The sequence below is a fragment of the Anomaloglossus baeobatrachus genome, chromosome 2 (assembly GCF_048569485.1).
Source record: "Anomaloglossus baeobatrachus isolate aAnoBae1 chromosome 2, aAnoBae1.hap1, whole genome shotgun sequence".
NCBI classification, from domain to species: Eukaryota; Metazoa; Chordata; class Amphibia; order Anura; family Aromobatidae; genus Anomaloglossus; species Anomaloglossus baeobatrachus.
Window position 1 is genome coordinate 27,532,737 of NC_134354.1, and position 15,612 is coordinate 27,548,348.

At 45.6% G+C, this 15,612-nt stretch overlaps 1 protein-coding gene across 4 annotated transcripts in view; it reads right to left on the bottom strand.

Moving 5' to 3' along the window:
• ACP6 (acid phosphatase 6, lysophosphatidic) overlaps positions 1 to 15,300 on the bottom strand; it is a 42,336-nt gene extending 27,036 nt beyond the window's left edge. The window contains exon 1 of one of the 4 annotated variants that reach the window (XM_075332875.1): positions 15,232 to 15,300. The gene's annotated coding sequence lies outside the window, so the exon portion shown is untranslated. Of the gene's footprint in view, positions 1 to 15,172 lie in introns of all 4 variants that reach the window. The other 3 variants (XM_075332876.1, XM_075332878.1, XM_075332877.1) reach the window with 3 other exon arrangements.
• Between the last annotated feature and the right edge of the window lie 312 nt (positions 15,301 to 15,612).

The window sequence follows — 15,612 nt, forward strand, 5'->3', positions numbered from 1 at the left end:
ACCAGTCTAGACGTCTCCTATGTGATCTATATACACCAGTCTCGGTGTCTCCTATGTGATCTATATACACCAGTCTCGGTGTCTCCTATGTGATCTATATACACCAGTCTCGGTGTCTCCTATGTGATCTATATACACCAGTCTAGACGTCTCCTATGTGATGTATATACACCAGTCTAGACGTCTCCTATGTGATCTATATACACCAGTCTCGGTGTCTCCTATGTGATGTATATACACCAGTCTAGACGTCTCCTATGTGATGTATATACACCAGTCTCGGTGTCTCCTATGTGATGTATATACACCAGTCTTGGTGTCTCCTATGTGATGTATATACACCAGTCTCGGTGTCTCCTATGTGATCTATATACACCAGTCTCGGTGTCTCCTATGTGATCTATATACACCAGTCTTGGTGTCTCCTATGTGATTTACTAAATATCATCAATATCATCTAACATCACAGCAGCACCAAAGAGAAGCAGCTCCAGACATCACATTAGGGGAGATTTACCGTAATTAAACGTTTCACCAAATATTGCAGGATAAGTTTGAAGTTGATAATTTTGTGCGGCCCCCGAATGATGTTATAAATATCCAAGTGACCCCTGATAGAAAAAAAGTTCTCCACTGGTGTGAAATATAGGTTAATACATTTTATCTGATCTTTTACATTGCAAGAAACTATCAAGACAATACAGGAGAGTGCAGACTACATGCAGTTATGAAAAATCCACTGCCACTAGGGGGAGCTCATAGCATACATTTTTATACTGCGAGTCAATAGGAATGTATAAAGCTATATTCAGTGTGCTCCTCCTTGAGGTGGCCCTGTCTCAGTGGTTAGCACTGTTTATTTGAAGCGCTGGGGTCTTGGGATTCAAAACCCAACAAAGACAACATCTGCAGAAGGAGTTTGTATGTTGTCCTTGTGTTTACGTGGGATTCCTCTAGGTTCTCTGATTTTCTCCCACACTCCAAAGACATATTGATAGGGAACGTAAATTGTGAGCCCCAATACAGTGGTGGCTAAATAAATCTGTATATAGTGAGCTGCCCCTAGTGGTGGCTGTATATATCTGTATGTAGTGAGCTCCCTCTAGTGGTGGCTGTATAAATCTGTATGTATTGAGCTCCCCCTAGTGGTGGCTGTATAAATCTGTATGTAGTGAGCTCCCTCTAGTGGTGACTGTATATATCTGTATGTAGTGAGCTCCCCCTAGTGGTGGCTGTATAAATCTGTATGTAGTGAGCTCCCTCTAGTGGTGGCGGTATATATCTGTATGTAGTGAGCTCCCTCTAGTGGTGGCTGTATATATCTGTATGTAGAGAGCTCCCTCTAGTGGTGGCTGTATATATCTGTATGTAGTGAGCTCCCTCTAGTGGTGGCTGTATAAATCTGTATGTAGTGAGCTCCCCCTAGTGGTGGCTGTATAAATCTGTATGTAGTGAGCTCCCCCTAGTGGTGGTTATATATATCTGTATGTAGTGAGCTCCCCCTAGTGGTGGCTGTATAAATCTGTATGTAGTGAGCTCCCTCTAGTGGTGGCTGTATAAATCTGTATGTAGTGAGCTCCCCCTAGTGGTGTCTGTATATATCTGTATGTAGTGAGCTCCCTCTAGTGGTGACTGTATATATCTGTATATAGTGATCTCCCCCTAGTGATGGCTGCATAAATCTGTATGTAGTGAGCTCTTCCTAGTGGTGGCTGTATAAATCTGTATGTAGTGAGCTCCCCCTAGTGGTGGCTGTATATATCTGTATGTAGTGAATTCTCTCTAGTGGTGGCTGTATATATCTGTATGTAGTGAGCTCCCTCTAGTGGTGGCTGTATAAATCTGTATGTAGTGAGCTCCCTCTAGTGGTGGCTGTATATATCTGTATGTAGTGAGCTATATCTAGTGGTGGCTGTATAAATCTGTATGTAGTGAGCTCTCTCTAGTGGTGGCTGTATAAATCTGTATGTAGTGAGCTCCCTCTAGTGGTGGCTGCATAAATCTGTATGTAGTGAGCTCTTCCTAGTGGTTACTGTATATATCTGTATATAGTGAGCTCCCCCTAGTGGTGGCTGTATAAATCTGTATGTAGTGACCTCCCTCTAGTGGTGACTGTATATATCTGTATATAGTGAGCTCCCCCTAGTGGTGGCTATATAAATCTGTATGTAGTGAGCTCCCTCTAGTGGTGGCTGTATAAATCTGTATGTAGTGAGCTCCCCCTAGTGGTGACTGTATATATCTGTATGTAGTGAGCTCCCTCTAGTGGTGGCTGTATAAATCTGTATGTAGTGAGCTCCCCCTAGTGGTGGCTGTATAAATCTGTATGTAGTGAGCTCCCTCTAGTGGTGGCTGTATAAATCTGTATGTAGTGAGCTCCCCCTAGTGATGGCTGTATATATCTGTATGTAGTGAGCTCCCTCTAGTGGTGGCTGTATATATCTGTATGTAGTGAGCTCCCTCTAGTGGTGGCTGTATAAATCTGTATGTAGTGACCTCCCTCTAGTGGTGGCTGTATATATCTGTATGTAGTGAGCTCCCCCTAGTGGTGGCTGTATAAATCTGTATGTAGTGAGCTCCCTCTAGTGGTGGCGGTATATATCTGTATGTAGTGAGCTCCCTCTAGTGGTGGCTGTATATATCTGTATGTAGTGAGCTCCCTCTAGTGGTGGCTGTATATATCTGTATGTAGTGAGCTCCCTCTAGTGGTGGCTGTATAAATCTGTATGTAGTGAGCTCCCCCTAGTGGTGGCTGTATAAATCTGTATGTAGTGAGCTCCCCCTAGTGGTGGTTATATATATCTGTATGTAGTGAGCTCCCCCTAGTGGTGGCTGTATAAATCTGTATGTAGTGAGCTCCCTCTAGTGGTGGCTGTATAAATCTGTATGTAGTGAGCTCCCCCTAGTGGTGTCTGTATATATCTGTATGTAGTGAGCTCCCTCTAGTGGTGACTGTATATAGTGATCTCCCCCTAGTGGTGGCTGTATAACTCTGTATGTAGTGAGCTCCCTCTAGTGGTGACTGTATATATCTGTATATAGTGATCTCCCCCTAGTGATGGCTGCATAAATCTGTATGTAGTGAGTTCTCTCTAGTGGTGGCTGTATATATCTGTATGTAGTGAGTTCTCTCTAGTGGTGGCTGTATATATCTGTATGTAGTGAGCTCCCTCTAGTGGTGGCTGTATAAATCTGTATGTAGTGAGCTCCCTCTAGTGGTGGCTGTATATATCTGTATGTAGTGAGCTATCTCTAGTGGTGGCTGTATAAATCTGTATGTAGTGAGCTCTCTCTAGTGGTGGCTGTATATATCTGTATGTAGTGAGCTCCCTCTAGTGGTGGCTGCATAAATCTGTATGTAGTGAGCTCTTCCTAGTGGTGACTGTATATATCTGTATATAGTGAGCTCCCCCTAGTGGTGGCTGTATAAATCTGTATGTAGTGACCTCCCTCTAGTGGTGACTGTATATATCTGTATATAGTGAGCTCCCCCTAGTGGTGGCTATATAAATCTGTATGTAGTGAGCTCCCTCTAGTGGTGGCTGTATAAATCTGTATGTAGTGAGCTCCCCCCTAGTGGTGACTGTATATATCTGTATGTAGTGAGCTCCCTCTAGTGGTGGCTGTATAAATCTGTATGTAGTGAGCTCCCCCTAGTGGTGGCTGTATAAATCTGTATGTAGTGAGCTCCCCCTAGTGGTGGCTGTATAAATCTGTATGTAGTGAGCTCCCCCTAGTGATGGCTGTATATATCTGTATGTAGTGAGCTCCCTCTAGTGGTGGCTGTATATATCTGTATGTAGTGAGCTCCCTCTAGTGGTGGCTGTATAAATCTGTATGTAGTGACCTCCCTCTAGTGGTGGCTGTATATATCTGTATGTAGTGAGCTCCCTCTAGTGGTGGCTGTATAATCTGTATGTAGTGAGCTCCCTCTAGTGGTGGCTGTATAATTTGTATGTAGTGAGCTCCCTCTAGTAGTGGCTGTATAAATCTGTATGTATGAAAACCGTAGAACAGTGTAGCTGGATTTTAACAGCAGTAATAGGCAAAGACTTCTGAAGGCACAATTGAATACAGGGGAGGAAGAAGTCATTCATTATGCCAAGGTGTCTACATGCCTCAAACCAAGAAAGTAGTCAAAATGCACAAGTGTGCAGGTAAAAAAATTTTTTTACTTTTAATGAACACACAATGATACAATACAAAAGGCATGGATGTAGATAAATAAATTACAAAGACATAGAGGGTGATTAAAATCCCACATGTGGATGCATGCAAAGAATCATATCAATTAAGTAGCTTATAGCTCACTGGTATGGTCAGTGCTGAAAACATATGGCAACACAATGTAAGCACAGGAATTACCAGCTGAAGGAGTAAAGGAGCCGGCTCACATTATAGGTAAACAGTGCAGCAAAAGACCAAGAACCAGTATGGAGCTTACCAGGGTAACAAGGAGAAGCGTGCAGGCACACACAGGGATCGTCCCGACACGTGTTTCGTGTGAGGACTGCTTCAGGGGACGGTGGACAACAGGACAATGTGTAAGTCTAATATACCTGCCGTACTGAAGCGGGATTGGTAACACCTGTCGCAGCTCGAGGGGGCGGAGAGGCGCCGCGTCGGCATGAGCGGCTACTCAAGCGTCATCTGGGTAGAGGGAAATCCCTTATTGACGTCAGGAACCCAGAGAACGCCGGAAAGAGAGCCGCGCACACCGCGCATGCGCAGTCCCGCAACCAGGAAGTGCGATCCCAAAACCCATCTTAAGTACTGGCAACAGTAAGGGCAGAAAGAAAGCAGATAAATCTCCTGGGAAGGAACGTCCTGTATAGCGATAACTCAAAGAAAGTATATCGAATATGCCATAACAGGTAAATATAGCTAAGCAGGTTTAGTAAAAGCGAAAGCAGACGAATTATATTTAGACTGCTTATTGTAAACAGTGTACCGAACTTAAGCATACATAAACATATCATGGACGAGAAATACATGTGATGAATATACATAACGTCCCAACCAGGTACATAAGTAAACATATCTGCTCAGGTCATATTGTAGAACGAAGCATTAACTGCGATAATAATCCAGAGTAGTTTCAATAAGACACTCCATTTTCTGCAGCTCATATAGATATTCAATATTCTGATACTGTAACTCCAGAAGGGGTGGCATGAAAAACATCCGGCAGGCATATTAGAAAAACAGGCTGTGAAAAAGGTAAAAAACACAAAAAGTGGAGTTAAAATTTGTTAAAAAGACTCAACAGAACATGAACAGCACATGGGAATTGTAACCAACCAGCAACAAACATTAATACTGCCCGCAACGGAGGAGACGTGGTGGTCTAAAGAAATGACACAAACGTTTGTCTTTCATTCAATCCGTCAGGTACCACGGACCCAAGCAGAAAGATCCACCGGCACTCTGCCCTTGCCAACATCTTGTGTATATCCCCGCCCCTCAATCCAAGGTGCACCTGGTCGATTCCCCTCACTTTAAAACTTGAGGGGTCCGACCGGTGGTGAACCCTAAAGTGGCGGGGAATAGACTTAAGAGTGTCAACATCCTCAAGTTTGACTTGTTTTGCGGCAATTATATCCCTCACATGTTCCCTAGTGCGGACTTTGAGTTCACGGCTAGTTAGCCCGACATATATTAAATTGCAGCCGCACGTGGCATAATAAATTACGCCAGTGCTGTTGCAAGAGATGTAATGACGAATATCAAATGTCCTAGCACCACTAGAGGATGTGAAGGATGTTGCCCGAATGATATTGCCGTGGCGGCACGCGATGCAAGATCCACAGGGGAACGAACCAACCAAGGGTCGCCCTGCGAAGGGTAGTTTATTAGGTCTTAAATAGTGACTGTGGACCAGCATATCGCGTAAACTCCGGCCACGACGAGCCGTCATGAGAGGACGATCAGGCAGAGTGTTCTTCAACATAGGCTCAGTTTGTAAAATAGGCCAGTGTTTAGAAAGGATACCTCTGATGTGTTCCCACTGACGGTTGAATGACGACACAAAACGGATCTTAGGTTCAGTGCAGCGTGTCGTATTGGGATTAAATCTCAAAAGAAGCTGGTTTCGAGGAACAGACCTTGCGCGTTTATATGCCTTCTTTATAGATCTTGTACTGTAGCCTCTCGCCCTAAACCTATCACGCATCTCATTGGCCCGGTCCTCAAATACCCCTGTCTCAGAGCAAATCCGTTTAAGACGGATAAATTGGCCTGTGGGGATGGCATTGATGGTAAATTTCGGATGGCCGGAACTGGGGCTAACTTTTGTGCCTGATTGCAATTTTGATTTATTTACAGTTGCAAAGGACTTGAACCTGTTCCTCAGAAGGGTGATCCTCCATAAGCTGCATTCTAAGACATCTGGTCCGGGTCTGTCCATCACTGAGGCCGAGGAGGAGGCAACACGCACACTTGAAGAACTCGAGGGTCAGGCATCTGGTGAGTTGTCTGGCATCTTCCCTACACATCTATACCCGCGCTCCACCACGTTCCCCCCGCTTTCACTGTGCCCCCAGGTCCAGATCTTTCATGACTTGGTCATGGGAGACCTGAAATCTCTCTCAAGGAGTAACCTACCCAATAACCTTTCAGTTAAACACCAACGGGCCCTCGAGGAGTTGAAGAAGCTAGAGGGGGTTGTGATCAAACCAGCGGATAAGGGGGGTAACGTGGTGATCTGGCCGACCACCATGTATGAGCGCGAGGTATATAGGCAACTGAAGAATGCCGACTTTTACCAGCTGCTTCCCTCGAATCCGACCAATGCCTATCTCACTCAGTTGACTCTCATACTCGAAAATGCTCTCACCGCCGGGACCATAACAAAAAAGATCTATGATGGTCTCCTTCCAGGGTTGCCGGTAACGCCCACGTTCTACCTATTGCCGAAAATACATAAGAACCCGCGGGTTCCCCCTGGGCGTCCGATTGTCTCTGGCATGGGAGGGCTATGCGATGCAGTGTGCAAGTTTATAGATTTTTATCTCCAACCCTTGGTTGAGACGCTGCCCTCCCATGTCAGAGACACTTCGGACGTCCTGAGGAGGCTTGATGGCCTGACGGCGGACGTGGGTGTACTGCTGGTGACCTTGGATGTTGAGACACTTTACACTAACATCTGTCATGAACATGGTTTACAGGCGGTGGAATATTTTCTAAGTATGAGCAACTGGGCACCCCCTCTCCAACAGCTGATTTTGGAGTTATTGGAGTTCATACTGACGCACAACGTCTTCACCTTCGGGGAACGGTTCTACCTCCAGCGGCGCGGCACTGCGATGGGGGCGGCTTGCGCGCCATCGTACGCAAACCTCTTCCTGGGGTACTGGGAGAGAGAGGTTTTCGGCGGTGGCGTGCCGGCTAGCTCCCATGCGCAGTGCTGGCTCCGCTTTATTGATGACATATTTGTCATCTGGGGGGGAACCACCTCGGAGCTTGAGGGCTTTGTGCGTCACTTGAACTCCAACTCCTTTAACATCTATCTTACTTTCCATGCTGACCCCAATCAGGTGGACTTTTTGGATATTAATATATCTCTTACTGACCAGCGCCTTGTGTCTACTGATATTTACCGTAAGCCTTCCTCTGTTAACGCCCTTCTTCACGCATCTTCCGGCCATCCGAAATTTACCATCAATGCCATCCCCACAGGCCAATTTATCCGTCTTAAACGGATTTGCTCTGAGACAGGGGTATTTGAGGACCGGGCCAATGAGATGCGTGATAGGTTTAGGGCGAGAGGCTACAGTACAAGATCTATAAAGAAGGCATATAAACGCGCAAGGTCTGTTCCTCGAAACCAGCTTCTTTTGAGATTTAATCCCAATACGACACGCTGCACTGAACCTAAGATCCGTTTTGTGTCGTCATTCAACCGTCAGTGGGAACACATCAGAGGTATCCTTTCTAAACACTGGCCTATTTTACAAACTGAGCCTATGTTGAAGAACACTCTGCCTGATCGTCCTCTCATGACGGCTCGTCGTGGCCGGAGTTTACGCGATATGCTGGTCCACAGTCACTATTTAAGACCTAATAAACTACCCTTCGCAGGGCGACCCTTGGTTGGTTCGTTCCCCTGTGGATCTTGCATCGCGTGCCGCCACGGCAATATCATTCGGGCAACATCCTTCACATCCTCTAGTGGTGCTAGGACATTTGATATTCGTCATTACATCTCTTGCAACAGCACTGGCGTAATTTATTATGCCACGTGCGGCTGCAATTTAATATATGTCGGGCTAACTAGCCGTGAACTCAAAGTCCGCACTAGGGAACATGTGAGGGATATAATTGCCGCAAAACAAGTCAAACTTGAGGATGTTGACACTCTTAAGTCTATTCCCCGCCACTTTAGGGTTCACCACCGGTCGGACCCCTCAAGTTTTAAAGTGAGGGGAATCGACCAGGTGCACCTTGGATTGAGGGGCGGGGATATACACAAGATGTTGGCAAGGGCAGAGTGCCGGTGGATCTTTCTGCTTGGGTCCGTGGTACCTGACGGATTGAATGAAAGACAAACGTTTGTGTCATTTCTTTAGACCACCACGTCTCCTCCGTTGCGGGCAGTATTAATGTTTGTTGCTGGTTGGTTACAATTCCCATGTGCTGTTCATGTTCTGTTGAGTCTTTTTAACAAATTTTAACTCCACTTTTTGTGTTTTTTACCTTTTTCACAGCCTGTTTTTCTAATATGCCTGCCGGATGTTTTTCATGCCACCCCTTCTGGAGTTACAGTATCAGAATATTGAATATCTATATGAGCTGCAGAAAATGGAGTGTCTTATTGAAACTACTCTGGATTATTATCGCAGTTAATGCTTCGTTCTACAATATGACCTGAGCAGATATGTTTACTTATGTACCTGGTTGGGACGTTATGTATATTCATCACATGTATTTCTCGTCCATGATATGTTTATGTATGCTTAAGTTCGGTACACTGTTTACAATAAGCAGTCTAAATATAATTCGTCTGCTTTCGCTTTTACTAAACCTGCTTAGCTATATTTACCTGTTATGGCATATTCGATATACTTTCTTTGAGTTATCGCTATACAGGACGTTCCTTCCCAGGAGATTTATCTGCTTTCTTTCTGCCCTTACTGTTGCCAGTACTTAAGATGGGTTTTGGGATCGCACTTCCTGGTTGCGGGACTGCGCATGCGCGGTGTGCGCGGCTCTCTTTCCGGCGTTCTCTGGGTTCCTGACGTCAATAAGGGATTTCCCTCTACCCAGATGACGCTTGAGTAGCCGCTCATGCCGACGCGGCGCCTCTCCGCCCCCTCGAGCTGCGACAGGTGTTACCAATCCCGCTTCAGTACGGCAGGTATATTAGACTTACACATTGTCCTGTTGTCCACCGTCCCCTGAAGCAGTCCTCACACGAAACACGTGTCGGGACGATCCCTGTGTGTGCCTGCACGCTTCTCCTTGTTACCCTGGTAAGCTCCATACTGGTTCTTGGTCTTTTGCTGCACTGTTTACCTATAATGTGAGCCGGCTCCTTTACTCCTTCAGCTGGTAATTCCTGTGCTTACATTGTGTTGCCATATGTTTTCAGCACTGACCATACCAGTGAGCTATAAGCTACTTAATTGATATGATTCTTTGCATGCATCCACATGTGGGATTTTAATCACCCTCTATGTCTTTGTAATTTATTTATCTACATCCATGCCTTTTGTATTGTATCATTGTGTGTTCATTAAAAGTAAAAAAATTTTTTTACCTGCACACTTGTGCATTTTGACTACTTTCTTGGTTTGAGGCATGTAGACACCTTGGCATAATGAATGACTTCTTCCTCCCCTGTATTCATAAATCTGTATGTAGTGAGCTCCCCCTAGTGGTGACTGTATAAATCTGTATGTAGTGAGCTCCCTCTAGTAGTGGCTGTATAAATCTGTATGTAGTGAGCTCCCCTTAGTGGTGACTGTATAAATCTGTATGTAGTGAGCTCCCCCTAGTGGTGACTGTATAAATCTGTATGTAGTGAGCTCCCTCTAGTGGTGGCTGTATATATCTTTATGTAGTGAGCTCCCTCTAGCGGTGACTGTATAAATCTGTATGTAGTGAGCTCCCTCTAGTGGTGGCTGTATATATCTGTATGTAGTGAGCTCCCTCTAGTAGTGGCTGTATAAATCTGTATGTAGTGAGCTCCCTCTAGTAGTGGCTGTATAAATCTGTATGTAGTGAGCTCCCTCTAGTGGTGGCTGTATAAATCTGTATGTAGTGAGCTCCCCCTAGTGGTGGCTGTATATATCTGTATGTAGTGAGCTCCCCCTAGTGGTGGCTGTATAAATCTGTATGTAGTGAGCTCCCTCTAGTGGTGACTGTATAAATCTGTATGTAGTGAGCTCCCTCTAGTGGTGGCTGTATATATCTGTATGTAGTGAGCTCCCTCTAGTAGTGGCTGTATAAATCTGTATGTAGTGAGCTCCCTCTAGTAGTGGCTGTATAAATCTGTATGTAGTGAGCTCCCTCTAGTGGTGGCTGTATAAATCTGTATGTAGTGAGCTCCCCCTAGTGGTGGCTGTATATATCTGTATGTAGTGAGCTCCCCCTAGTGGTGGCTGTATAAATCTGTATGTAGTGAGCTCCCTCTAGTGGTGACTGTATAAATCTGTATGTAGTGAGCTCCCTCTAGTGATGGCTGTATAAATCTGTATGTAGTGAGCTCCCTCTAGTGGTGGCTGTATAGATCTGTATGTAGTGAGCTCCCTCTAGTGGTGGCTGTATAAATCTGTATGTAGTGACCTCCCTCTATTGGTGGCTGTATAAATCTGTATGTAGTGGTCTCCCCCTAGTGGTGGCTGTATATATCTGTATGTAGTGAGCGCCGTCTAGTGGTGGCTGTATAAATCTGTATGTAGTGACCTCCCTCTAGTGATGGCTGTATATATCTGTATGTAGTGAGCTCCCTCTAGTGATGGCTGTATAAATCTGTATGTAGTGAGCTCCCTCTAGTGATGGCTGTATATATCTGTATGTAGTGAGCTCCCTCTAGCGGTAGCTGTATAGATCTGTATGTAGTGAGCTCCCTCTAGTGGTGGCTGTATAAATCTGTATGTAGTGAGCTCCCTCTAGTGGTAACTATATAAATCGGTATGTAGTGAGCTCCCTCTAGTGGTAACTGTATAAATCTGTATGTAGTGAGTTCCCTCTAGTGGTGGCTGTATAGATCTGTATGTAGTGAGCTCCCTCTAGTGGTGGCTGTATAAATCTGTATGTAGTGAGCTCCCTCTAGTGGTGGCTGTATATATCTGTATGTAGTGAGCTCCCTCTAGTGGTGGCTGTATATATCTGTATGTAGTGAGCTCCCTCTAGTGGTGGCTGTATAAATCTGTATGTAGTGAGCTCCCTCTAGTGGTGGCTGTATAATCTGTATGTAGTGAGCTCCCTCTAGTGGTGGCTGTATAAATCTGTATGTAGTCAGCTCCCTCTAGTGGTGGCTGTATAAATCTGTATGTAGTGGGCTCCCTCTAGTGGTGGCTGTATAAATCTGTATGTAGTGAGCTCCCTCTAGTGGTGGCTGTATAAATCTGTATGTAGTGACCTCCCTCTATTGGTGGCTGTATATATCTGTATGTAGTGACCTCCCTCTATTGGTGGCTGTATATATCTGTATGTAGTGACCTCCCTCTATTGGTGGCTGTATAAATCTGTATGTAATGAGCTCCCTCTAGTGGTGGCTGTATAAATCTGTATGTAGTGAGCTCCACCTAGTGGTGGCTGTATATATCTGTATGTAGTGAGCTCTCTCTAGTGGTGGCTGTATAAATCTGTATGTAGTGAGCTCCACCTAGTGGTGGCTGTATATATCTGTATGTAGTGAGCTCTCTCTAGTGGTGGCTGTATAAATCTGTATGTAGTGAGCTCCCTCTAGTGGTGACTGTATAAATCTGTATGTAGTGAGCTCCCTCTAGTGGTGGCTGTATAAATCTGTATGTAATGAGCTCCCTCTAGTGGTGGCTGTATAAATCTGTATGTAGTGAGCTCCCTCTAGTGGTGGCTGTATAAATCTGTACGTAGTGAGTTCCCTCTAGTGGTGGCTGTATAAATCTGTATGTAGTGACCTCCCTCTAGTGGTGGCTGTATAAATCTGTATGTAGTGAGCTCTCTCTAGTGGTGGCTGTATATATCTGTATGTAGTGGGCTCCCTCTAGTGGTGGCTGTATAAATCTGTATGTAGTGACCTCCCTCTAGTGGTGGCTGTATAAATCTGTATGCATTGAGTTCCCTCTAGTGGTGGCTGTATAAATCTGTATGGAGTGAGCTCCCTCTAGTGGTGGCTGTATATATCTGTATGTAGTGAGCTCCCTCTAGTGGTGGCTGTATAGATCTGTATGTAGTGAGCTCCCTCTAGTGGTGGCTGTATAAATCTGTATGTAGTGAGCTCCCTCTAGTGGTGGCTATATAAATCTGTATGTAGTGAGCTCCCCCTAGTGGTGGCTGTATATATCTGTATGTAGTGAGCTCCCTCTAGTGGTGGCTGTATAAATCTGTATGTAGTGAGCTCCCTTTAGTGGTGGCTGTATAAATCTGTATGTAGTGATCTCCCTCTAGTGGTGGCTGTATAAATCTGTATGTAGTGACCTCCCTCTAGTGGTGGCTGTATAAATCTGTATGTAGTGAGCTCCCTCTAGGGGTGGCTGTATATATCTGTATGTAGTGAGCTCTCTCTAGTGATGGCTGTATAAATCTGTATGTAGTGAGCTCCCTCTAGTGGTGGCTGTATAAATCTGTATGTAGTGAGCTCCCTCTAGTGGTGGCTGTATAAATCTGTATGTAGTGAGCTCCCTCTAGTGGTGGCTGTATAAATCTGTATGTAGTGAGCTCCCTCTAGTGGTGGCTGTATAAATCTGTATGTAGTGAGCTCCCTCTAGTGGTGGCTGTATATATCTGTATGTAGTGAGCTCCCTCTAGTGGTGGCTGTATAGATCTGTATGTAGTGAGCTCCCTCTAGTGGTGGCTGTATATCTGTATGTAGTGAGCTCCCTCTAGTGGTGGCTGTATAAATCTGTATGGAGTGAGCTCCCTCTAGTGGTGGCTGTATAAATCTGTATGTAGTGAGCTCCCTCTAGTGGTGGCTGTATAAATCTGTATGTAGTGAGCTCCCTCTAGTGGTGGCTGTATATCTGTATGTAGTGAGCTCCCTCTAGTGGTGGCTGTATAAATCTGTATGGAGTGAGCTCCCTCTAGTGGTGGCTGTATAGATCTGTATGTAGTGAGTTCCCTCTAGTGGTGGCTGTATATATCTGTATGTAGTGAGCTCCCTCTAGTGGTGGCTGTATAAATCTGTATGGAGTGAGCTCCCTCTAGTGGTGGCTGTATAGATCTGTATGTAGTGAGCTCCCTCTAGTGGTGGCTGTATATCTGTATGTAGTGAGCTCCCTCTAGTGGTGGCTGTATAAATCTGTATGTAGTGAGCTCCCTCTAGTGGTGGCTGTATATCTGTATGTAGTGAGCTCCCTCTAGTGGTGGCTGTATAAATCTGTATGGAGTGAGCTCCCTCTAGTGGTGGCTGTATAGATCTGTATGTAGTGAGTTCCCTCTAGTGGTGGCTGTATATATCTGTATGTAGTGAGCTCCCTCTAGTGGTGGCTGTATAAATCTGTATGGAGTGAGCTCCCTCTAGTGGTGGCTGTATATATCTGTATGTAGTGAGCTCCCTCTAGTGGTGGCTGTATATCTGTATGTAGTGAGCTCCCTCTAGTGGTGGCTGTATATCTGTATGTAGTGAGCTCCCTCTAGTGGTGGCTGTATATATCTGTATGTAGTGAGCTCCTTCTAGTGGTGGCTGTATAAATCTGTATGTAGTGAGCTCCCTCTAGTGGTGGCTGTATATATCTGTATGTAGTGAGCTCCCTCTAGTGGTGGCTGTATAAATCTGTATGTAGTGAGCTCCCTCTAGTGGTGGCTGTATATATCTGTATGTAGTGAGCTCCCTCTAGTGGTGGCTGTATAAATCTGTATGTAGTGAGCTCCCTCTAGTGGTGGCTGTATAAATCTGTATGTAGTGATCTCTCCCTAGTGGTGGCTGTATATATATGTATGTAGTGAGCTCCCTCTAGTGGTGGCTGTATATATCTGTATGTAGTGAGCTCCCTCTAGTGGTGGCTGTATATATGTGTATGTAGTGAGCTCCCTCTAGTGGTGGCTGTATAAATCTGTATGTAGTGAGCTCCCTCTAGTGGTGGCTGTATAAATCTGTATGTAGTGAGCTCCCTCTAGTGGTGGCTGTATAAATCTGTATGTAGTGAGCTCCTCCCAGTGGTGGCTGTATATATCTGTATGTAGTGAGCTCCCTCTAGTGGTGGCTGTATATATCTGTATGTAGTGAGCTCCCTCTAGTGGTGGCTGTATATATCTGTATGTAGTGAGCTCCCTCTAGTGGTGGCTGTATATATCTGTATGTAGTGAGCTCCCTCTAGTGGTGGCTGTATATATCTGTATGTAGTGAGCTCCCTTTAGTGGTGGCTGTATAAATCTGTATGTAGTGAGCTCCCTCTAGTGGTGTCTGTATAAATCTGTATGTAGTGAGCTCCCTCTAGTGGTGGCTGTATAAATCTGTATGTAGTGAGCTCCCCCTAATTGTGGCTGTATATATCTGTATGTAGTGAGCTCCCTCTAGTGGTGGCTGTATAAATCTGTATGTAGTGAGCTCCCTCTAGTGGTGGCTGTATAAATCTGTATGTAGTGAGCTCCCTCTAGTGGTGGCTGTATAAATCTGTATGTAGTGTGCTCCCTCTAGTGGTGGCTGTATAAATCTGTATGTAGTGAGCTCCCTCTAGTGGTGGCTGTATATATCTGTATGTAGTGTGCTCCCTCTAGTGGTGGCTGTATAAATCTGTATGTAGTGAGCTCCCTCTAGTGGTGGCTGTATATAACTGTATGCAGTGAGCTCCCTCTAGTGGTGGCTGTATATATCTGTATGCAGTGAGCTGATGGGTCTGATCCCTTGATCGCTGGGGTTACACAGCCGGTCCCCCTTTGATTATGAGAACAGGGGTCTCCTGTGATGTGGCCACCAGCACTGCAGCATAATAGGTTGGATAAGAGGTTGTCAGACAGAGCAGAGCAGGGTAGTCACCCGGACAGGAAGCAGTATCAGGAATGACGGGGGTCTGCAGGGGACAATTACAGCTGCTCTCACTTGTGCGCTGTCCTTCCTGGCGGAGATCACCGGCTCCTGACACTCACCGGCTCCTTGTTATCTGCCTGTGATCTGTGTCATCAGCGCTGCACTCTTGGATGGACGGTGACGGGTTAAGGCGCTGATTACTTGTGGGAGTTGTAGTCTCGGCGGCGCTTCCACATCACGTAGCTGGAACAACTACGAACTACAACGACCATGATGCAAAGCGCCGGAGACGGTAGGGCAACGTGAAAGCTAGAGGGGAGGTCAGGTGATGAAGGGGCGGGGCTTGAAGCTGGTTCGCTAAGGACGGGGATGAGGACCTGGGAATATGGGACAGACCCCCCACGTGTGGGAGATGGTCGGCGCCGCTCATCTGCCTCCTGCCAACCACACGCGCCACCGGAGTGTTAACCCCTTACTGACTGCAGTTTTTCATTTTTGCG